The sequence below is a fragment of the Giraffa tippelskirchi genome, chromosome 1 (genome assembly GCF_054371585.1).
Source record: "Giraffa tippelskirchi isolate mGirTip1 chromosome 1, T2T-mGirTip1v1.2.pri, whole genome shotgun sequence".
Lineage (NCBI taxonomy): Eukaryota > Metazoa > Chordata > Mammalia > Artiodactyla > Giraffidae > Giraffa > Giraffa tippelskirchi.
This window is the reverse complement of record NC_137275.1, coordinates 39,777,161-39,802,033: the sequence shown is the minus strand read 5'-3', so window position 1 is coordinate 39,802,033 and position 24,873 is coordinate 39,777,161. Positions and strand designations below refer to the sequence as shown.

The 24,873-nt window shown below is 35.7% G+C and overlaps 1 long non-coding RNA gene across 1 annotated transcript; it reads right to left on the bottom strand.

Moving 5' to 3' along the window:
* Nucleotides 1-7,392: 7,392 nt before the first annotated feature.
* LOC145519736 (uncharacterized) lies at nt 7,393-23,111 on the bottom strand. Its single transcript, XR_014063848.1, has 2 exons — nt 22,913-23,111; nt 7,393-12,324 (listed from the first exon to the last, which is right to left on the bottom strand). It is a non-coding gene; the product is annotated as an uncharacterized LOC145519736 (long non-coding RNA).
* Nucleotides 23,112-24,873: the final 1,762 nt, after the last annotated feature.

Here is a 24,873-nt window from a genome sequence, read left to right as displayed (position 1 = left end):
TTCTCTACTTTCTAGAATTTTCCTTTCGCTCAACCTGACAGAGAATGTTGAGAAAATCTTTGTTGAAAGTTTGTGTTATTGATTTCTCCACTTTTAGGGATGAATAAGTTACAGGTAAAAATAGCATGCAAAGTCATAAAACCAATATTTTACTAACCATTGTTCATATGGAAAAAAATTGATTTAGGTAAGAAAAAGATATATAAAATGAAGAAAAACAATATTCTCAAACTTTGCTTTCCATGGATAAATTCTTTTACTCATTAACAAAATGTCATAAATTATTTAAATGATTAGACATGCACATTTAAATACAGTTTAATTTTTTGTCTGTTACTGGGTAAAAATAAAGCAGTATAGAATAAAATCTTTCTTTGATGAGCAAATAATATAGAGTTTTGCCCTTTAAAAATGGGATGCCTTGGGTTCTACTTGTCTTTATTTCACATTCTACAAAATCAGCTTTGAAACAAGTAGCCCAGAATTTATTTTCAGAAAAATGACATTTTAAAATATAATATATAACAGATGGATGAAAACATATACACACATGCACGCTGAGTTTGCTTCACACTGAATCCTCTCTGGTAAAAAGAAAGTGTGGTAAAAATGAGAGTTCCTATGAATGGTGACCAGGAAGTGACACAGTAGGACTGTACTTGCCATCTTTCTCCCATAATTTTACTTTATTGATATTTGACATTGGCTATGTCAGACAAACTTTACTTGATTCCTGACATTTACTTCTTTCATCATCATTTAGTGTTTCAAATCATTTATAAACTTATGAAGATGAGATGAAATTCAATGCTCAGGGGGGATAGAGAAGAAAAAAAAAGTTTGCTAATGTAATCTTATTTTTTTTTTCTCATTCTTTAGAAAACTAAAATTTAAGTTGCTGTTACCTTTGGGAAACTGGGAGCTATACACTAAGTCTCTGGGGTTTAAACTGTCATATTGTGTTTCTATCTTTTAAAAGCATAAACAACTTTAAATGCTAAAGCTAGGGCATTAAAACTGTTTCACTGAAATTCTTGTGGAAGTAAGGCCATGTGGTTAGGAGAATCTTTCTTCTCTTGACTGCAGTCTAGCCTAAGAACCTGGGGATCCCAGGTGTTTGAAAGCTGGACCAGCATGCTAGGCAAGTATCAGAGGAATGCTGCCTCACAACAATTTCATAAGATCAATGTTTTCCCGATTTTGCTACTGTGAAACTCGCTGCTTTAAAAGTTTTGGTGAGGTATACATATATCCCCTCCCTTTTGAAACTCCCTCCCATTTCTCTCCCCATCCCACTCCTCTAAGTTGATGCAGAGCCCCTGTTTGAGTTTCCTGAGCCATACAGCAAATTCCCTGTCGGGAGTTGCGTTAGGCATTACTGACAAAATGGAGGCACGGCCCCAACCCCCTCTCCTCATCCCGCAGGCATGGTACCGGGATGAAGGAGTTATGTCTTGTGATTCTGACTTGTCCTTCCCTTCCTTCGGTTGAGTTGGCTGGAAAGAATGTTAAGGTGCTTATTGTTCTTGCGAGGAGCATGAGAAAGCACAAAGCCTTCTGTAGTTATGCCCAGGAAATAATCCATAAAGTTAACTATTGACATTTGTTCAAAGATCTTTTACAAAGAATGTTTCAGGATGAGCACATAGGCCGCAGCTTGAGGCCATGGGAAAGATTGTTATCTGAGACCTGCTTGTGAGGGAAATGTTTATGGCAAAAGAAGTTTGCTGAGTTTAGAGTTTAGGAATAATTAAAAATAGTTAGAAGCTAAAAGTTTAAAGAATGTTGTAGTGTTGGCATATTTTACTATAGCTTATAGAGAGTAGGAATTTTAGAGATAATAATAGCTAGAAGCCTTTTTAAGAAATAAACTGAGGAATGTGGTATGCAGCCCAGAGATAAGCATGAGTTACAATGTAATCACAAGGACACTTTCTGGAGACAATAAATCTGGGTGAGGGGGAACTGAAGATGTCAAACCTCTGACCTAATGCTTTTGTCAAAGTATAAAAGAAAACCTGATGCTTGAAAGGAACATGCAGTCCTGCACCTTGAGTCAGAGGCTGCATCATTCTCCGCCGACACCGCTCATCCCTTCAGGCCGATTCCCTGGTTGCTGGAGCTGGACTCCAGCAATTCCCATTGGCTATCTATTTTACATATGGTAATGTAAATCTCCCATCCCCCACCTTGACCTGCCTTCAGCAAAAACCCCGTCACTATAGTAAGAACTCCCCACTTCTTGATGTCTCCTCTTGGTAATTTTCCATCCACCAACACCTTCTCCAACCTGCCCTTCAGCTATGTTCTCTTTCCCTTGTTGTGTTCAAAGTTGAGTTCTGTCTTTCTGCCCTATTGCCATAGTTGTGACACCTATTGCAATAGTCTGGAATAAAGTCTTCCTTACCATTTTAACAAGTGCTGGAATAGTTTTTTTCTTTAACAGAGATAAAACTAAGAATGGAATCAAGACCGCTGAGCTCAAAATCCTTGTTCTTTTCCTTAAATTGTTATATAATATCTCAGCATTTGCTATTTTTATTCTCTAATATTAAATTTCTGTTATATTAGCTAGACACATTAAAGTATTAAAAAAAGCAGTAGACAATTCTATCAATGAGCAAAAGCAACCTAAATTTTTTTCAGAATCACTTTTTTGTGTCACAAAAGTATTTATAATATGATGTATTTCCTTTTTTAAAAAACTCCTGCAAACCATATGGTCTGTGGGCTTCTCTGAACCATTCAATGAACTTGGTCAAGTATGCTTAGTTTAACAAGAAGAGAATTAGCAGATTTTTTTTTTTTTTATTGTATAGTCTTTTTTCCACGATCTTTATTGGACTATAGTTGATTTATGATGTGTTAGTTTCAGGTGTACAGCAAAGTGATACAGCTATATGTACACATATATTCATTCTTTTTAAGATTCTTTTCTCATATATGTTACCATTGAGTAGTTTTATGACTTTTTCTGCTGTCTCCATAATTATATTAGCTAGTACTCCATGGGTGGGCTTTCCCGGTGGCTGAGCAGTAAAGAATCCACCTGCCAAAGCAGGAGATGCAAGAGACACAGGTTCAATCCTTGGGGTCAGAAAGATCCCCTGGAGAAGAAAATGATAACCCACTCCAGTATTCTTGCCTGGGAAATACCATGGACAAAGAACCTGGTGGGCTACAGTCCATGGGGTTGCAGAGTCAGAAAAGACTTACTGACTAAACAATAAAGTGTAAAAATATTGCATAGAGTTGGTATGTGATACACATGATTTTAAAAATGGCTATATAAAGTAAGCTTCCAAAGAACAGTGGTTTTCATTTAATGCCTCCATTCATTCATTATATGGTGATATTTGCTACTATTATTACTGCTGAGAGAAAAATGTAACAAAAACTATTATTAAAAAAATCTTTTTGGTGGTAGCTATAATGTGTCTCCCCTGGAGGAGAACACAGCAACCTGCTCCAGTATGCTTGCCTGGGAAATCCCATGGACAAAGAAGCCTAGTGGGCTACAGTCTATAGGGGCACCAGAGTCAGACACAACTGAAGTGACTTAGTTTGCGTGATGTGTCTTATCACAAATAAGTTTAAACAAGTAGAAATAATGTTCAAAATCTGTAGTCCTATATTTTGGCTATCTAAAAAATAAAGTTTGTCACTACTTATCACTTTTATTTTTTTAATTAGATAAGAATCTATTTATTTTTCCTCATAGTTAACACTTCCCTTCTACTTCAACAAAAACTTTTATTTCCCTAACTTTATTGCTTTATTGTTGCCTGCTACCCTTACAGAGATCATTTGTTTTCTATTCCTATACAAGATTGTGCTGAAATTGTGTTCTTTGCTATGTCACACAAACAGTAGGTTTTAAAAGTTTTCATTTTTAACTGTACTTTATTATTTTCCTTGTTTAAGGAAAAAAAATCAGATAAACTAATATCTTCGATCACAAATGTTTTATTTACACTGATTTTATTAGGCAGCATTTATAATCCTTTGAATCAAGCAATTACTAGTGACTGAGGCAACAATTGGAGATTGCATCATTTTCACAAACACTGTATGTGATAATTATTATAATGCCAAAATTTTAATTTGAAGGGTTTAATCTACTATTCTGCATTTCCGTAGACTGTTAAGTAATGAATCTTGGACTTGAAACCTGGTGTTTTAACTGCAAATTCAAAGCATTTTACATTTGATCTTCACAAATGTTCACTTGAGCTGTAAATATTTATTGATTCTTAATTAATGTTGTTTGTATCCATTCATCTATTTCTCTACACTTCAAAAATGTTGTTACCATGCCTTGAAGAATACTGAAAGGAAAGCTTGGATGTTCCAATATAAAATCCTAAAGATATCTGGGTTTTATTTAAGGAATCTATTTCTTTGTAGAAAAATAAAATATTCTAATATATACTTATGTGGCATTGATAAGAGAATATCCAACATCAGAAATATTTGGCTCGTGCTTATTCTGCTAATGGATGTCATTCACTTTAATTATCTTGAATATTTACCCTCTTCTGTTTAAGAATGTTGATAGATAAATACACCCTGCTGCTTTAAAACCATTCTCAGAAACACTGGGTCTGCATTCTTGTTCTCGGGCTGCTAAAAATGTGTGCAGCCCACCCTTATTTATCAATGTGTTCGTCACTCAGGCATGTCTGACTCTTTGTGATCCCATGGACTATAGTCTGCTAGCCTCCTCTGTTCATGGGATTCTCCAGGCAAGAACACTGGAGAGGGTTGCCATTCTCTTCTCCAGGGGATCTTCTGGACCCAGGGACTGAATCCGGGTCTCCCATATTGCAGTCAGGTTCTTTACTGTCTAGCCACCAGGGAAACCTCTTATTTATCAACAGCACCCTTTAATCCATACCTCCAACTGTTCCTTGTTCTAATAAGCTAAGAAAACACTAGCATCTGCCTGTAGCAAATATGCTCAGAATTTACAAACATATTTTGATGCAAACCAAACAAGTAGTCTGTGAATTTAGAAGTGGCTTGAATTTCTTTGGAGTTTGCTACTTTATTCTTGTTAGGCCCCTGCCTTATTCCCGTCAAGCTGAACTCAATTTCATTTAAGCCATTAGCATACAGACTGCATTTGTCATCACAGCTGATAAGGACAGAATTTATATATCAATTTTTGCAGCTTTACTACTGAATTCAATATGAAGTCAAATCTGTTTCTTACTTTAAAATACATAAAAGAATATGGCCTCAAAATACAAATTTACAGTACTTAGTATTATCCACCTTGAATGATAATGAGTTGTCTTTCACTAAATAAGAGCTGATATTAGTGCTACAAAACTTCATAAGGCATTTACCACAAACTGGGCAAAGGTTCTATTCTGCATTGAATTTGGGACTGAAGTCTCTATTTTAGCCTAGAGGCATTCTTATGTGTTTAATGATTTTGAGTTTCCATACAAACTTCCTCAAGTTTTAAAGGCTAATCTTGCAAATATCCAAAGCAGATTTCATCAGAAAATATTTCTTATTCACAGTTGTATGTATGTCATATAGTGCTTTTCAAATGAATGAGGAAGATGCCTCATTTTAAGAATGTGCCATTTTCATTAGACTGCATGTGTAATGCAAACACTGATACATTTTAAATGCTCAAGCAACTTGTTTCCTTCTTATTTCCTCTTTTGATTAATAGTTAGGGTGTGTATTCAGTCTCTCAGTCATGTCTGACTCTTTGAGACCCCATAGATTGTAGCCTGGCAGGCTCCACTGTCCATGGAATTTTCCAGGCAAGAATACTGGAGTGGGTAGCCATTTCCTGATCCAGGGGATCTTCCCAATTCAGGGATTTAACCCGCGTCTCTTGCATCTCCTGCATTGGCAGGCTGATTCTTTACTACTGTACCACCTGGGAAGCCCAATAGTTAGGAGTGGTATGGAAAACAAGCTGGTAGAAAAATATATTAGATACTGTATTATGGGTTAAAGGGTATAGGAAGTAGAAGGGAATATTGAATGTTCAATGTAGAAAAAGAAAGGAATCTTGAAAGAAACAGAAAAATATTGCTACTTTCATGAACTGACACTCCTGGTACCCATCAAAACTTCCAAATACTTTCTAATGAGAGTTCTTACATATTTAACTATGGAGTCTTCTGACTTTCTGGTTTCTTAGGGAATGTTTTTGTAGAGAGCAGACATATTAGCTTTCTAACAGACAATTTGAACTAAATCTATAACATTAAAGTTCATTAAAGTCAATTTGGTTGATGAATAAAAATTTAAATGTAAAAGTATTAAAACTAATCTTTATTATAATTAATGAGGCTTGCAATAGGAACAGCCATATTGCCCAAAACTATCAAACAGTGAGAAATGGTGTTGAAAATCCTTTGTGATTCTTACAGTTTCATTTTGATTTGTATCTCTAGAAATATCTGAAAAATTGAGTATAATGTTAAATGGTGAATGCTAGGTATTATGGTATTATAATTTCACATATTAGTTTAATAAGCATTTTCTTTTGTCCCTCCTTCTTTTTTCCCCTTTTTCCATCTTTCTTCCTTCTCCCATTTTTCATTGTTCCCCTTCCTTCCTTCTTCCTTCCTTTTTTCCTTTCTTCTTTTCTTTCTTTCCAGTTCTTAGTAAATAATTCATGCAGTATAAATTGTATTGACAACATTGCCTAGGGAAGATTTAATCTGAAATAACATTTCTTTCATTTATCAGATTTTAATATTCGTTCTATATAATACTATAAAAATGAATATTATTTACATATGTATTTTATAAAGTATCCTATTACAGAAAATTATATGTTATTTTTAAAAGGGAAAATATATGTAGATACTTGCAAACAAGTCTTGGGAAATACTGCAAACTAAATAAGGTTTTCTTTTTGATGCTATATCGTGTTTTGTCTCTTTTTCATTTTCAGTTCTCATGATATCACCATCCAAAGCCTAACTTCTCTTGTCTTACAGGGATTGCTATGTTTTGTTCTGCATCTTAGGTTAAATTTTACCTGTCATATATCACAGTCCTTCAGATCATAACTTCTAGGTGACACATAAGCAACTTGCTCATAGGTAATACATTATTGCGTAAGGACAGAAAAATAAATCACTGAAACATCTGCCAAAGATCATCTGGAACTTTCCCCGTCCATTGGACAAGAGAACGTCTTCAGGGTCCAGCAGGAAAGACCATGTATTCTATTCCTGAAGACATCCACATGAAGGGCCTCTATCACTGGCTCTGCTTATTTTCCATTATTTAGTCAACTGACAACCAAAATATTCTTCTTGGTGCTCAGCAGAATCCTGCACTGCCTTTATTTCAGCCCATTGCTGCCATGTGTTCCTCTGAAGAGGATCGATTAAATAGCAGTTCTCCAAAGACTGAAAAATAAAGCATTTATTTTTGAAAATTCACAAAATTACACAAATTCCCTTAGAAGAAAAAATCTGGGTCATAGGCACAGAAATGAATTCCATCAAATGGAAGGGTCCCAAGTAGTAAAAGGTAAACTAGATTTTAGCATACAGATGTCTTTTCTTACACAAAACCTGACAATTGCAGGTTTGAGCAGCTTATTATAGAGTCATTGCCGCCTCTTCAATAACTCATTTTGATATTTTGTAATTTGCCAAAATGTGCCTTTGTGATCCCACAGGCTCTTAACTACTTTGTAATGAGTGTGTATGAACAGATGGAAAATGTTTTCAATTTCAGAGAAAACCACTAATGGATGTCACCAGCTATTAGAAAAACTCAGGTGGCTCCATTTTCCAAGGAAAGATATTGTCATAAAGCTCTTCATTTTTTAATGAAATGTTTGCTCATTTATACCTGGATGGTAATTTAAGATTTCACAAGTCTAAACAGATTACAACTATAGTTGGAAATTATTCAGCGCTAAATAGCCTGGAAATTCAATCTCTAGAATCTCACCTGAAAACAGTGATGCCAATCCAGGTCATTTTATTAGAGCAACACGAGTTACTATTGAACAAAGAAGTTGATAAAGAAATTTCACTAAAATGTCAAATAGCTGCTTGAACTTTGGTGATTATCCTTCTTTTAAAGGAAAAAGAAGTATACCTTCTATCCTCAATTTGTATCCCAACCAAATACATCTTCTCAAAGAGAAACATTTCAAAGGAATGATTATAGCAGAGGTTGTTCCCAAAGTACAGTCTATCTCAAAGATATTTAAAAAATATTTATATTCAAAGATATTTACTTGTTCTCCAAAATGAAGAGCCATTGGAACTAACTCTCCCCTCAAAATTCACACCAGCTTCTTCTTTTACAAAGCTCTGGTCTAATATCCTGTGGAAGAAAATAAGCAGATACCTGGTCTAATTAGTTATTTTGGGCCTTTGTTACCCTCTCTTTACTTAGAAAAACACTGGTTGAAAATAAGGGCAATACCATCTGTGCAGTGATTGATCTAGCATGTGCTTATTTATTTAGAGCTCCACCAACAGAGATTATTTATATGTAGGTTAGGAAAGAAGAGCTAGCAATTTCTTTCTAGCAAAGTAAACTTCTATAATTTTAAGCTGAGCTTCATAGTTGCATTTCTTCCTTACTTGGATATGAAGTATTCAACATATATTTTGGATAAACACTTTTCCCTTGTTATGGAAAATAGATGGTCCAAGATCATTCAGAAGGCTGATACTGTACTTTTTTTAGTATCATGTAAATGTAATTACATTAAGCCAAAATTATTAACAATAATTTATATCTTTCAATTAGAGTGCTTCGATACAGAACAAAAATGTTAAAAAAAATAGGTCTAAGGGCTATGTCAAATGCACATTGATGTTTCTTCACATTTTATTTCACTGTGGAGACAAATCCCCTGACAGCGGCACTTCTGAGATCACACTGTAAAGCAGAAGCAAGGAGGCGATGATGTAGAAGCAATATGCATGGGAAAAGTCGCTGCTTTTAAAAATATAACTTCTTTAAGGATGTCATCTATTTTGTTCTCTGTGGCTTTTATGTGTTCATATGTTTAGTGTAATTTTCTAAATAAGACAAATGACACACATTTCACTTTCTTCTTTGTTATAGATGCCAGGAAGTTCCCATTCGTGACTGTATTTTTTAACCAGAGATTATTGATATGATTTTCTTATCTTCACTCTCCACTTTTATAACTTGCTTTTCTTTTCATCATTCTTTTTTCATTATTCTTTTCAAATGGATCTTTGTCATATTGTATGTTAAAACATATATAATTATTTTTTAAAATTTCAAATCAAATCACCTTTTAATCATTTGTCTATATAGATGTGGCTTTAAACATGAATGAATTGTTTATAATATGATGACCTTACCTTTCTCATCTCTTACACTTTTTAAACCCACCTTAGAATAGAATTTAGAATCTTATTGTAATATGGCTTAATCAAAGAAGGGATATAATTAATTAATGAGTTAAATTATTGTCAATCATGACATTTTTGGGTTTTATGAAGGGATTTGTTAATTTCTGACTTTGAATATCAATATTAAAACTTGTAATTTAAAACTGCTATTCTTTTTAGTCAACTGTATACACACAAATAACTTTATCACACATGAAATGAATGGAAGAGTAGATATTGCAAAAGAAAAGATTGGTGAACTTGAAAAGATAGTTAAAGTAACTTTCCAAAATGAAACAGAGAAAATGTATGGAACTTCTAGTTGCCTAATTGGGGTCTCTGAAAAAGGGGAGGATCAGAAAACATTGAAGTAATGATGGCTAGAATTTTTCCAATTTTATGAAAATAATATACCCACAGATTTAAGAATCTCAACAAATTCCAAACAAAAACATATGAAGAAAACTACCTCAAATCATAAAATAATCATATTGCTCTGAAATATGTACAGAGGAGTAAAGACATGGAGATGATAGCAGATTTCTTATCAGAATGATGCAAATAGGAAGACAGTAGAACAGTTTTCTTCCATTTCTCTTCATTATCACTCTCTCATAAAAGACTTTTAAAATATATATATTTTTCCTACCTAACACACCTGACTGATGATTTCTACTTCAGATATAAGACATATATGTTCAATGTGTTGTTGTTGTTCAGTTGCTAAGTCATGTCCAATTTTGTGCAACACCATGGACTGCAGCATGCCAGATTTACCCAACCTTCACTATGTCCTGGAGTTTGCTCAAACTCCTGGGCATTGAGTCAATGATTCCATTCAACCATCTGATCCTCTGTCACCCGATTCTCCTCCTCCCCTCAGTCTTTCCCAGGATCAGGTCTTTTCCAGTGAGTCAGCTCTTTGCATCAGGTAGCCGAAGTATTGGAGCTTCAGCCTCACCATCAGTCCTTCCAATGAATATTCAGGGTTGATTTCCTTTAAGTTTGATTGGTTTGATCTCCTTGCTGTCCGAGGGACTCTCAAGAGTCTTTTCCAGCACTGCATTTTGAAAGCATCAATTCTTCAGCACTCAACTTTGTGATCCAACTCTCACATCTATACATGACTACTAGAAAAACCATAGCTTTGACTATATAGACCGTTGTCGGCAAAGTGATGTATCTCCTTTTGAATACTTCATCTAGGTTTGTCATAGCTTTTCTTCCAAGGAGTAGATGTTTTTTAATTTTGTCCGCAGTAATTTTGGAGCCCAAGAAAATAAAGTTTGTCACTGTTTCCACTTTTTCTCCTTATATGTACCATGAAGTGATGGGATAGGATGTTATAATCTTAGTTTTTTTGAATGTTTAGTTTTAAGCCAGCTTTTTCACTCTCCTCTTTCACTTTCATTAAGAGACTCTGTAGTTTCTCTTCATTTTCTACCAGCAGAGTGGTATCATCTGCATATCTGAGGTTGTTGCTATTTCTCCCAGCAATCTTGATTCCAACTTGTGATTCATCCAGCCTAGCATTTTGCATGATGAATTCTGCATATAAGTTAAATAAGTAGAGTGACAATGTACAGTCTTGACATACTCCTTTCCCAATTTTGAATCAATTCATTGTACCATGTCCAGTTCTAACAGTTGCTTCTGGACCTGCATGCAGGTTTCTCAGGAGACAGGTAAGGTGGTCTGATATTTCCATTTCTTTAAGAATTTTCCAATTTGTTGTGATCCAAACAGTCAAAAGATTCAGCATAGTCAATGAAGCAGAGGTAGATGTTTTTCTGGAATTCTCTTGCTTACTCTGTGATCCAACGGAATTTGGCAGTTTGATCTCTGGTTCCTCTGACTTTTTTAAATCCAGCTTGTACATCTGACTATTTTATTTAAAGTAGTTTTTCCCTTGGTGATCTCTTGTCTTTCTAATGTTTTATTAGCTCTTATTCATACTAAAAGTATTTTCTTTGTCCTTTTCTTTTTGTCTGTCTGCTAAAGTGTACAATTACACAAGACCAGGTATTCTTTCTTCTAGTTTAGCACTTTTTCTCCAATATCTTTAATGGGGTCTTTCATACTGTAGATGGTCAATAAATTTATTTTTTGACTGAATTGCTCCTCATCAAAAGTATTAACTCTTCTCATTTGTAGTGTGTGCAGGCATGCTAAGTAAGACTCTATGGACTGTAGTCTGCCAGGCTCTTCAGTCCATGGGATTCTACTGGCAAGAATGCTGGAGTGGGTTGCCATGCCCTCCTCCAGGGGATCTTCCTGACACAGGGATGGAACCCATGTCTCCTGCAGCTCCTGAATTGCAGGCAGATTCTTTACGTCTGAGCCACCGGGGAAGTCCCTTATTTGTAGTAACTTTTGTTAATTTACCTTTGCTTTCCAAACATTGCTATTGGAATTGTGGCCTAATTACAAATTTTTAGGACATATTTGAAGTTTGGATACATTTTCTTCCATTTGGAGGTTGAGTGGTATTAAGAAAACTCCCTGAATAGGTGCTTGATTTTCTCTAATACCTAATTCTAGACTTTGTCATGGTCAATGCTCTGGTTCTCTATTATAGCATAATAAACTATCACCAAGTTCAGAGGCTTAAAACAGCATCTATTTTGTTATTCTTTATACTTGTGGATCCAAGATTTAGGCACAGCACACAGGGAAAGACTTGTTTCTACTCCACAAAATATAGCATCTCAGTTGGGGTAAGTCAAACAACTAGGGGCTGGAACAGTTGGAGACTGGCTAGGCATCTCTTCATATTATCTCAGGGTTTCTCTTTTGTTGTTGTTGTTTTTCTACGTCATCTTCTATCTTGGTGTCCTCAGAATCATAGCCTCATGATAGGTGGACTTCTTACCCTGGCAGCTCAGAATTCCGGGAGCCAGTATTCTGAGAGAGGAAGAAGACGATGTCAGTCTCTTGAAGCTAGGATCTGAAAGCAGATATAGAATCACTTTCACTGTATGCTATTTGTCAGAGCAGCTACAGACCTGCCAACATTCAAGAGGACACCTAGAGGAGTGCCAAGCAATTTGTAGCTATTTTAATCAGCCAAAATAAGGGGCTGAGTCTTAAGTGCAAGTAGGAAGACACTATTAAAAAAAATAAACGAGAAGGGCAAATCTTTCTTATTCATGGTGTTTTTAAAAACTCAATGACCATTTTACCAATTTATAATTGATAATTTATTCCTTTCGAAGATGAAGCCTATAGCATATTAGCCTCATATGCTTTACTGAATGCTTATTCATTCCAGTTTTGGTGTTTCAAATGTTGGCAATTACTTATATATATCCGTGTACTTTTATGTGATAAAAGTATAGAAATATGTATAATAATAATAATTTGGCTGACCCAGTGGAACACCTTTAAGCTTTTTTTTTTTTTCTTTATTTCCATCTTTTGGTAATAGAAATTTTCATTCACGGTGTGGTTGTGGTTTTTGTTGTTATTCTTTGTGGTCATTGTTATTTTGCTCTTCTTTGTTTTCAACATTGGGAAAGGTGAAAGGGAGGAACCTCAAGTATTCCAAATACAAGAAGGAAAACCTACGTTTTGAGCAACATATGGGTACTTTAAGCTTTTAAACATTTCATTTTACTTAATTGTCACAACAAAGCTATCACACCAAATCTTCCTTATATAATTGAAAAAAAGTGTTTAATATGCATTAATGAAATTGCATATTAGGTAAGGAGATACAGCCATAGTGAAGACAGAAGCCCATTCATTGAATTTATACTGACATTTTTACTGACAACATTAATTTGGGTCATGATCCTGATTCTACAGGTACAAAGACTTTTAACTTCTACACAAATGTTAGATTAGTGGATCTCTAAATTTCCTATTGGTTGTAAAACTCCATGAGGATATACATTCTTGAAAGAGATAAAATGTCTTTTGAAAATTAGCAGAAAACAATTTTTATCAGTTAATTGAGTTATTTAAATAGATGGCAAATTAGAAAGCAGGACTTATGTTGTAAGTTCCTTGGTTATAATTCACTTTTACTTATCCCCAGAAATAACTTTTCCAGTCTCTTGAAATTACTCTTTGGTCCTGATTCACCTTCTGAACCATATTTTCTTTTTCATGAAAGTTAGCATGTGTTTACAGCCAAATAGCTTTTTTTTTTAAATCTATTTCCTGTCAGAATTTTGGATGTCCATAGGGCTCTGTTCATTTTGTACTATTTCTTTTGGTTCAAGCTGGCGCCTTGCTGAATATGAAAATCTTTGTAGATATCCTGTGAATCTTTTTTTGTCACCACATTTGACAACAGCAACAAAAAATAAAAATACCAGTAGATTTCTTCAAAACAAGCACTTTTCTAACTTATATTTCACCTGAGTAATAATGTCCTTATACTTCTTAGGAGGCCTATTATTTATTTAGAGAATTGTACTTTTTAAAACTTTAAATGATCTTTTGTCTGACTAAACAATCCTTTTGGGTGCTATTTTTATCTTTCTAAGGTTTTAACAAAATGTTTTGTAAGCATACCATTGGTTTCATTTTTAGCCCATGTGATTGTATTAACTATTTGTTGTTTAATAATAAATTATCCACAAATTAGTTACTTAAAACAAATGTTTATTGTTTCATAAAGGTTTTGAATATCAGAAACCCAAGAGTGGCTAACCTGGGTGGTACTGACCCAAGCTCTCTTATGATGTTGCAGTTAAGCTGTTGGTGAGGTAGCCATTATCTGACAGCTGAAGGATATACATTCACCCTCACAGCCATGGAAGTTGGCAGGAGCTTCAGTTCCTTCCTTTGAAGGCCTCTTCATGTAGTTGGCTTCTTCCAGAATAAGTGATCAAAAGAGAGAACAAGATGACACACTGTTTCTTGTGGCCTGCTCTTGGAGTCAGAGACCATTAATTCTCCTTCATTCTACCAGTTAGAAGTGAGACCCTAGGTCCAGCCAACACTCAACACAAAGGCAGGGATATCAGGAGTGGGGATCTCTGTGAGTCAATTTGGAGGCAGACTACCATAATGCATTTCGACAATTTTGGGTAACTCTTGGGCAGTACCATCTCAAGTTTTACTGCTGCTTTGTTATTACTCATATCTCTTCATACAACTCCAGACACACTTATATCTTTTCATCATGTTTTTTTCCCCTCTAATTTCAACATTATTTTTTGCTTTAGGCTTTAACCTCTGTTCATTCTACTGACCTGTATTGTGGCTTTTCAATCATCTTTTCTGCTCAGTTTAGTCAGATGTTAAGTTTGTCTACTGAATTTTAATTTAAACCATTGCATTTTTTAGCTATATGATTCACCTTTTGTTATTTTTTTTTACTTCTGTTCTTTGTGAATTTTTTTATTTTAAATTTTCATTTAATAAAGATGCTAATCCTTGGGATTAAAATTTGTTATCTATTATTTTCTCTATCCGGAGAAGGCAATGGCACCACACTCCAGTACTCTTGCCTGGAAAATTCCATAGACGGAGGAGCCTGATAGCCTATAGCCCATGGAGTCGCTAAGGGTTTGACACGACTGAACGACTTCACTTTCACTTTTCCCTTTCATGCACTGGAGAAGGAAATGGCAACCTACTCCAGTGTGCTTGCCTGGAGAATCCCAGGGATTGGGGGAACCTGGTGGGCTGCCATCTATGGGGTTGCACAGAGTCGGACACGAATGAAGTGACTTAGCAGCAGCAGCAGTAGCATTTTCTCTATCTCTACTTTTCAAAATTTTGATATTTTGAATTTTGTCTCTTTATGTTACAGGTAAGTTTTAGCTTACATGCTGGATATTGTGTATTAAACATAATACAGACTCTGCATAATAATATCCTCCTTCAGAAAGGATTTCACTTTCTTCCAGTAATTAGGATAAGGGCATATCGCCCTCTTAGCTAATGTTGATAAATTTCCAGTTTGCCTTTTTTTCCCTCAGGGCATTATATTTGTAAGGTTGAACTGAAAAGTTTACTTGGCCACTTATACTTGAAAAAACCTCAAATGCTAACTTGCATCTCTCTAATATGATAAGGCTATTGAAATATCTGCTTAGCTTTAGAAGCTGCTATAGATTTGTCATTTACAAATATTACCCTAAGAATGAGAATCTTTGGCATTAAAAAATAAAAATAAATTGCATTCAAAATGTTGGACTTCTTTTTTTCTGGTTCTCTTTCCTCTGCATCTTGATCCATAAAGTCATACTTATTTGTTAGACCTCAATGACAGACAGTTTCTGTCTGCTCAGCCCAGTGAAACTGTCGCAAGCTCTGGACCACTGTGCACTTTTGCTCTTTGATCCCAAACAGTAAATAATCAAATTTCAAGCCTGGGAATAGGTGGAAATTTAACACTCACATCTGTGTATTTCCTGTCCTTCAAAAATATTCTCTCTCAAATGTTGGCTATCATGTTTAATGCTTGATGCCTTCAAACACTGTTTTTATATTTTAGCCAGATTTTATAGCTGTTATGCAGAGTACATCATGAGAAATGCTGGGCTGGAGGAAGCACAAGCTGGAATCAAGATTGCCGGGAGAAATATCAATAACCTCAGATATGCAGATAACACCACCCTTATGGCAGAAAGTGAAGAAGAACTAAAAAGCTTCTTGATGAAAGTGAAAGAGGAGAGTGAAATAGTTGGCTTAGAGCTCAACATTCAGCAAACTAAGATCGTGGCATCTGGTCCCACCACTTCATGGCAAATAGATGGGAAAACAATGGAAATAGTGGCTGACTTTATTTTTCTGGGCTCTAAAATCACGGCAGATGGTGATTGCAGCCATGAAATTGAAAGACGCTTACTCCTTGGAAGGAAAGCTGTGACCAACCTAGACAGCATATTAAAAAGCAGAGACATTACTTTGTCAACAAAGGTCCATAAAGTCAAGGCTATGGTTTTTCCAGTGGTCCTGTATGGATGTGAGAGTTGGACTATAAGGAAAGCTGAGCGCTGAAAAATTGATGCTTTTGAACTGTGGTGTTGGAGAAGACTCTTGAGAGTCCCTTGGACTGCAAGGAGATCCAACCAGTCCATCCTAAAGCAGATCAGTCCTGGGTGTTCATTGGAAGGACTGATGTTGAAGCTGAAACTCCAATACTTTGGCCACCTGATGCGAAGAGCTGACTCATTTGAAAAGACCCTGATGCTGGGAAAGATTGAGGGCAGGAGGAGAAGGGGACGACAGAGGATGAGATGGTTGGATCGCATCACCGACTGAATGGACATGGGTTTGGGTGGACTCCAGGAGTTTGTGATGGACAGAGAGGCCTGGCGTGCTGCGGTTCATGGGTCGCAAGGAGTCGGACAAAACTGAGCAACTGAACTGAACTGAACTGATAGCTGTTATTAGTGGAGGATTTAGTCTAATGTCAGTTATTTTGTCTCTGCCAAGAGTGAAATCACATCGTTATTGCAACATATATGCATATTTAATACACATCTATGTAGTTCAAAAGTCCGGATATGGCTATGGTTCTATATAGGATATATTGGAAGCCAGAGGATAGATATACTGGTTGAAGAGAACATCCTGATACAATCCAGATAAAAAAATCAGATGAATATTTTTTTTCTGATAGTGGAACATTACTTCCTCTGATGTTTGCCATGTCAATTGAGCTAAAGTCCAACCGTGCTAAAACAGTATAAAGACCACAAAATAGAAAATTAATTTTGTTTTCCTAAAGAAGATTTTGGTTGGAACTATTAAAACCCAGAGGAGAAATACGTTTCATTGAGATTAATGGATAATGTCTATTGAATGCAAAAAGTTAAAACTATATTATGTCTACAGTTCTGAACACTTTAACAAAGAGAGGATGTAATGTGATTTATAAATTCTTGCTTTGAACTGCACTTAACTTTCTCAAAGGTATATTTAGGCAATAAAACTTTCTGTGATTTCCTGAAAATAGTTTTACTTTTGGTTCTGGCTTTCTTAAGCATAAAGTTTAGATTATTTAAATTTGTTTATATAACAAAGAACTAATGTGATAACATAATAGGGCTCAGAGAAGTAAAGTTATAGTATATCTGAAAATGGCAAATATGCTTTAGGAATACATTTTAACACTTATATTTTTACACTCAAGATGTGATTTTATATTAAAATACTTATAATGTCAATTTATTTTAAAAAATGATTATCAATTATCAAACTTGAAATTTATCAGCACATTTAGCTGAAACTCCAATCCTCTTCCATGAAACTCTGAAAAAAAACTAAATACTTTAAAATGTTCTGCAAAGTCATGAATGTTTCTAGTCCTCATAACACAGATGAAATTGCCAACTTTTCCAACTTTACCTCCTATCTCTACCTAATTGCTTCCTTCTCTTCAGCCACTGGAATTATGCTATTCTTTCAAATTGTCAAGTTATTCTCACCTAAATATTTTTGTTCTTACTTTCTTAAGTTGAAGAGCTCTTCTTCCAGATTTTAAAATGATTTTCTCAATTGTTTCACTTGTCTTTCCTTGATTTTTATGTTTTCAGACTCTATCCTCTCATTATTCTAACAATATAATATTACTCTGTTCTCTTTTCCAGATTGATTTTTGAAGTAGCTTCTAACATTATGTATTTGTTATTTTACTTGCTCAGTATCTCTTTTTTCCCACTAAAATGTCAATTCCGTGAGAAGTTGTATTATCAGCACAAATATTAAAAGAGTAAGTAGTTGCTATTTATTATTGAATAAAGGACTCCCAGGCTCCTCATAATCACACACAAATAAAAAAAACAGGATGTAGCTATTAAAATAGCATTTATAGAAATAATTATCTGTCAAAGACATCATGTTTCTATTGAATTTTTACTAATAATTTCCTTGAGAAGCAAACTGATAAATTTGATCCCATCTTTAAAGATGTTTTGGTACTCTGGACTGAGAATCAAAATATTTGGATTTTAGTGATGAAACATAGCTAGTAGTTAGGTATGTGTTTCCTGGAGGGTGAGAGACATGGATTCAAATACCAGGTTTATCTTTTGTAGCTGCTTTTGGGCAATATTGGAAAAGTTGCTCCCTACACCTATTTCTTGTCTATACAGTGAAATGACTATAATTAAAATACTTCAGAGAGAGGAATAAGCTATGTACAATCTAAAACAGAATGATGAAGCTATAAAATTTAGCTATTATTTTCACTATTAGTTCTTATTTCATGAGTTACAGGCTATGAATGACCTCTTAGGTCTCTGAGCCTCACTTTTCTTGCCTTCAAAGATAGCACTCGCAAAACTTAACAAGTTTTTCTCTTTGAAGGCAGAGAATAGTTAGTGGCTGTTTTCACTATTTTAGAGTGACTCAATGCTGAAAAGCAATAATTAAGAGATTTTTCAGTTCTCCCTTTTCCAAAATAAGTAAACAATCTCCAAGCTTTTAATACCCTCAAGGTTGCCTTTTTTTTTTTTTTTCTCAATCAAATACTGGTTTCATGAAGAGTACAAGACATCTCTCTGCTGTTATTAAGGAGTACTATCAAACAAACAACTCCTAGGTCACTATGTCTGTTCCTTGCCACGTGGATGGGCCAATGTTAGCGGGAATAGTTGTTGTTGTTCAGTCATCAAGTCATTTCTGACTCTTTGCGACCCCATGGACTGCAGCACGCCAAACTTCCCTGTCCCTCACCATCTTCCAGTTTGCCCAAGTTCATATACATTGGATCAGTGATGCCATCCAACTATTCCACCCTCTAACGCCCTCTTCTCTGCCTTCAGTTTTTCATAGCATCAGGGTCTTTTCCAAGGAGTCGGCTGTTCACATCAGGTGGACAAAGTATTGGAGCTTCACCTTCAGCATCAGTCCTTCCAATGAATATTCAGGGTTGATTTCCTTTAAGATTGACTATTTTGATCTCCTTGCTTTCTAAGGAGCTCTCAAGAGTTTTCCCCAGCATCACAGTTTGACAGCATCAATTCTTTGGCACTCCGCCTTCTTTGTTGTCCAGATTTCACATTTGTATATGACTACTGGAAAGACCATAACCTTGGCTATACAGACCTTTGTCAGTAAAGTGATGTCTTTGCTTTTTTACACATTGGTAGGTTTGTCATAGCTTTATTGCCAAGAAGCAATCATCTTCTAATTTCATGGCTGCAGTCACCATCTGCAATGATTTTAGAACCAAGAAGAGGAACTCTGTCACTGCTTCCACATTTTCCCTTTCTATTTACCATGAAGTGATGGGACCAGATGCCATGATCTTAGTTTTTTTTCATATTTAGTTTTAAGCCAGATTTTTTTTTCCCACTCTCCTCCTTCACCTTCATCAAGAAGTTCTTTAGTTCCTCTTTACTTTCTGCCATTAGAGTGGTATCACCCACATATCTGAGATTGTTAATATTTCTCCTAGCGATCTTGATTTCAGCTTGTAACTCATCCAGCCTGGCATTTTTCACTATGCACTCTGCATATAAGATAAATAAACAGGGTGACGATAAACAGCCTTGTTGTACTTCTTTCTCAATCTCGAACCAGTCAGTTGTTCCATATAGGGTTCTAACTGTTGCTTCTTGACCCACATACAGATTTCTCAGGAGACAGGTAAGATGGTCTAGTATTCCCATCTCTTTAAGAGTTTTCTGTAGTTTGTTATGATCTACACAGTCAAAGGCTTTAGCATAGTCGATGAAACAGAGGTAGATGTTTTTTCTGGAATTCTCTTGCTTTCTCTATGATCCAGAAAATGTTAGCATTTTGATCCCTGGTTCCTCTGCCTTTTCTAAACCCAGCTTGAACATCTGCATGTTCTCAGTTCATGTGCTGAAGCCTAGTGTGGAGGATTTTCAGCATGACCTTACTAGAATGGGAGATGAGTGCAATTGTCCATTGATTTAAACATTCCTTAGTACTTCCCTTCTTGAGAATTGCGATGAGCATTGACCTTTTCCAGTCCTGTGGCCACCAGTGTGTTTTCCAAATTTGCTGATATATTGAGAGCACTTTAAGAGCATCATCTTTTAGGATTTTAAATAGATCTGGTGAATTTCATTACCTCCACTAGCTTTATTGGCAGCATTGCTTCCTAAGGCCCATTTGACTTCACACTCCAGAATGTCTGGCTCTGATGAGAGACTACACCGTCTTGGTTATCCAGGTCATTAAGATCTTTTTTGTACAGTTCTATTTTGTAGGTTTTCCATCTCTTCTTGATCTCTTCTGTTTCTATTATGTCTTTACCCTTTCTGTCTTTTATTTTGCCCATCTTTGGATGAAATATTCCTTTGATATTTCCAATTTTCTTGAAGAGATCTCTAGTGTTACCCTTTCTGTTGTTTTCCTCTATTTGTTTGCATTGTTCATTGAAGAAGGCCTTCTTGTCTCTCCATGCTGTTCTCTGGAAATTTGTACTTAGTTGAGTGTACCTTTCTCTTTCTCCCTGGCTTTCTGCTTGTCTTCTTTCTTCTACTATTTGAAAAGCCTCCTCAGACAACCACTCTGCCTTCTTGCATTTCTGTTTTTTTGTTATGGTTTTCTTGGCTGCCAGTATTATGGATCTCTGTTCATAGTTCTTCAGGCACTCTGTTTACTAGATCTAATCCCTTGAATCTATCCATTACCTCCACTGTATATTCATAGGGGATTTGGTTTAAATCTCATACCTGACTGTCTTAGTGGTTTTTCCCACTTTCTTTAGTTTAAGTCTGGATTTTGCTATGAGGAGCTGATGATCTGAGCCACAGTGGGAATAGACTAGTCTTTGCTTTTTTCTGCCTAGGTGCATATGGAGTCAGCAAAACTGCTATCTACTCTGAACTTTCACTATATTCTCTATGTCTTTAGGTCAGAGTCATTTATAAGAGGATATTTTCAAGTTCATTCAAAACAAACAAACAAACCTCAGTGTAGCTTAAATAAAGAACGGATTTGATTGACCTATTTATCTGAAAGGTTAGAGGCATGTAATATTGGATCCAGTCTTCCATAGGACTTCACATCTGTCTCTCTGATATGCTTTGATGATGTAAGTTTCCACACTAGAGTTCCAGACTCTCCTGTTAGGATAGTAAGATCACTAGGACATATTCAGACTGCACCTTTTTGCACATTTTTACAGTTTACATTCCAAGAGAAATTAGAGTTTGTCTTCTGCTATTTTTGAAATCTTAGAAATTGTTTCCATTGATTTGAATCAATTTTCAGTGGCCAGAGAGGTTTGTTTCAGGAAGTTAATTCTACTAGAGTCATGTAGCTAAGAATGGGAAGATCAAAAACTGTTGATGGAGAAAGGAGAATTGGAACTGAAGAATCAATCTGCAAATGTCTCCTGACCTGTTTTAAGTTACACATTTTCATATTGAGAAAACCTGTCTGATAAATACCACTAGGAATACACCAATAAAACAAAATGTGGTTTATTTTTAGTTTTATACAATATTGGTGAACATTGTCCTTGAGGAAAAATGGGGCAGATAACTAAAAGGGAATGGGAAGGGACTTTTAATAGGGCTCCCATTTCTGCCTAATGCCTGTTTCTAATGAGCACCTGGAAGAAGCATGAAACATTACTAGGTGTTTATCACAGCGGTTTTACTCAGGAGGCAGGAAAAGCAGGACTGAGGAAATCATTGGTCAGGAAGCCATAATTGCTTAGATTATGTGGCCTTGGCCATGTCTAGTTGAAAACATTCATTTAGTTTCTGTTAGAAATGCTATAGTCTGATTACCTGTCACACTAAGAAGATGACTTTGGATTCTGTTTTTCCATAAACTGTAAAGTTAGAATAAAGGAGGGATGCTATAAAAACAAACAAAAAAAAGTGAACCAAAAAAAAAATATTCTAATCTGAAGAATTGAGGTTGGAAATTAAGATTACTTCAATAGTGACCCAAATAGTTCAGATCCTTTAAGCGAAGGCAGAATGTTTCATTCTCACTGATTTAATTTCAAACAGTTACATTTCTCACAGCTGAGGGTTTTAATCAGCAAGGTTTCTCAGAACTATGTGTTTGAATTGAATAAAAGAAATCTTTATATATTCAAAATGAATAGCTGCTACAGTTTAAAAACAGATGTTTAAACTTGCAGTTTTAGGTTCAAAGCAAAATTGAATGGAAAGTACAGAGATTTCCATATACTCCCTCCCCTTTATATACATGGCTTCCTGAATTATCAGTATCCCCCACTAGAGTGGTACACACATTACAGTTGAAGGACACATTCAAACATTAAAATCACTAAAAGTTTACGATTTACAATTAAGTTCACTCTTGGTGTTGTATTCTATGTGTTTGGACAAATGCGCTGACATTCTAGCATCTGTGTGTGCTTTGTCCCTCATTTGTGTTTGACTGTTTGTGACTCCATGGGCTGTAGCCCGCCAGGCTCCTCTGTCCATGGAATTCTCCAGGCAATAATATTGGAGAGGGTTGCCATTTCCTTCTCCAGGGGATCTTCTCCACCCAGGGACTGAAGCCAAGTCTCTTATGTATCCTGCATTGGCAGGCTCAGTATAGCTGTTTCAAAGTAAAATCCAATAGAAAGTCACTTAAATTGTAATATCTGAATTCTGTGGACTTACCGTAGCTGTAAAAAGTCAGCATTCCTACTCTCCTACTCCTGGGGATCTTCCTGACCTTTTCCAGAGGATCTTCCCAACCTAAGGATCAAACCTGAGTCTCCTGTTACACAGGCAGTCTCCTGCATTACAGGCAGATTCTTTACCAACTGAGCCACCGGGGAAGCACCAGCATTCTAGTATCAAACAAAATAGTCTGTCTACCCCCAAAATTCTTTGTGCTCTGCCTGGTCATCTCTCCCTGACCTTGACTCTTGTGTGCTCAGCCACTCAGTCATGTCCAACTCTTTGTGACCCTATGAACTGTAGCCCGCCAGGCTCCTCTGTCCATGGGGATTTTCCAGGCAAATATACGGAGTGGTTGCCATGCATTTCTCCAGAGGATCTTCCTGACCCACGGATCAAATCCAGGTCTCCTGCATTGCAGGTGGATTCTTTACCAGCTGAGCTACCAGGGAAGCCCTGACCCTGACCCTTAGAAACTACTAATTTTCTTTTTTTCTGTTATGATAATTTTACCTTTTCTAGATTGTCATATAATTGGAATCATACAATATGAAAATTTTCAGATTAGTTTCTTTATATTTACTAGTATGTATTTAAGATTGCTCCATATCCTTTCATGGCTTGATATTTCATTTCTTTCTATCATGGGATGATATTCCATTATATCAATGTAACACAGTTTATTCATCCATATACTGAATGACAGCTTAGTTGCTTATAAGTTTTGGCAGTTATGAATAAAGCTGCTATAAATATCTGTGTGTAGGTTTTTGTGTGGACATAAGTATTCAATTCAAGGAATTTAATTGCTGGATCATATGGTAAAATTATGTAAGTTTAGTAAGAAACCATCAAACTGTCCTCCAAATTTTGCTTTCCTACCAGCAATAAATGAGAGTTACTATTAATTCACATCTTTCCCAGAATTTAGTGTTGTCAATGTTTCATATTTTGGCCATTCTAATAAGTGTCTAATGGCATTTTGTTATTGTTTAAGTTAGCACTTTCCTGATGAGAAATGATGTGAAGTATCTTTTAATATGCTTATTTGCCATCTGTATATTTTTGTTGAAACATCTGTTTAAGGTCTTTGGACCATTTTGTAATTGGATTGTTTGTTTCTTATTGTTGAGTTTTAAAGTTCTTTGTGTATTTTGGAAAATAGTCCTTTTTGAGATAGGTCTTTTATGAATATTTCTGTCCATGGCTTGTCTTCCTATCCTCTTGACATTGTCTTTGAAAGAGCAAAAGTTTTTACTTTTAATGACATACAGTTCGTCAGTTATTTCTTTCATGGATTGTGCCATATTGGTTCTCTCTAAAAAGTCATCATACAGTTGGGTATATATTTCCTTTTCTCCCTTGCCTTTTACTTCTCTTCTTTCCTCAGCTATTTGTAAAGCCTCCTCAGACAATTTACCTTCTTGCAATTCTTTATCTTTGGGTTGATTTTGGTCACTGCCTCCTGTACAATGTTACAAACCTCAGCAGATCATTCTTCAGGCACTCTGTGTAGCAGATTTAATCCTTTGAGTCTTCACCTCCACTGTATAATAGGAAAGGATTTGATTTAGGTCCTATCTTAGTGGCCTAGTGGTTTTCTCAACTTTCTTCAATTTAAGCCTGAATTTTGCAATAATGATCTCATTATCTGAGCCACAGTCAGCTCCAGGTCTTGTTTTTACTGACTCTATAGAGCTTCTCCATGTTTGGCTGCAAAGAACATAACCAATCTGATTTCGGTATGACAATCTGGTGATGTCCATGTGTAAAGGCATGTCATGTTGTTGGAAGAGGGTGTTTGCTATGAACAGTGTGTTCCCTTGACAGAACTCTGTTAGCCTTTGCTCTGCATCATTTTGTACTCCAAGGCCAAACTTACTTACTTGTTACTCCAGGTATCTTCTGATTTCCTACTTTTGCAACCATTTTTATATCATGAAAAAGAAATATTCTTT